This window comes from Dama dama, chromosome 7, assembly GCF_033118175.1.
Source record: "Dama dama isolate Ldn47 chromosome 7, ASM3311817v1, whole genome shotgun sequence".
Classification (NCBI taxonomy): Eukaryota; Metazoa; Chordata; class Mammalia; order Artiodactyla; family Cervidae; genus Dama; species Dama dama.
The window spans coordinates 16,918,119-16,918,694 of NC_083687.1; the positions used below are offsets into that span (position 1 = coordinate 16,918,119).

At 46.0% G+C, this 576-nt stretch overlaps 1 non-coding gene across 1 annotated transcript; it reads right to left on the minus strand.

Annotated features, from left to right (window-relative positions):
* Positions 1 to 301: 301 nt before the first annotated feature.
* TRNAG-CCC (transfer RNA glycine (anticodon CCC)) lies at positions 302 to 374 on the minus strand. The gene has a single exon. It is a non-coding gene; the product is annotated as a tRNA-Gly (tRNA).
* Between the last annotated feature and the right edge of the window lie 202 nt (positions 375 to 576).

The window sequence follows — 576 nt, forward strand, 5'->3', positions numbered from 1 at the left end:
TAGTTGCTAAATCATGTCTGACTCTTTTGCAACCCCGTAGACTGTATCCCTCCAGGCTCCTCTGTCCATGGGATTCTCCAGGCAAGAATACTGGAGTGGGTTCCTCCTCCAGGAGATCTTCCCAACCCAAGATAGAACCCACATCTGGTGCATTGGCAGGCAGATTCTTTACCACTGAGCCACCAGGGAAGCCCTTCTTTCTTTTAATATATATTTATCTGGCTGCACCAGGTCTTAGTTGCAACATGCAGGATTTTCAGTTGCAGCATGTGAACTCTTAGTTGCAGCATGTGGGATCTAGTTCCCTGACCAGGAATCAAACCTGGGCCCCCTGCATTGGGAGTGCAAAGTCTTAACCACTGGACCACCAGGGAAATTCCGCTTAACCATATTTCTGACCTTGTACTAAACATACAAAGGTAAGACTCTATTCTTGCCCCCAAGAACCCCCCAGTTAATGCTCCATGGATAACTTTGACCATCAAAATTCAGCAGGACACAAACAATAATAAAGATAAATACAGGGTGATGTGGGAACATAGACTGGGAGTGTCAGGATATACTCCAGAAAGCAAG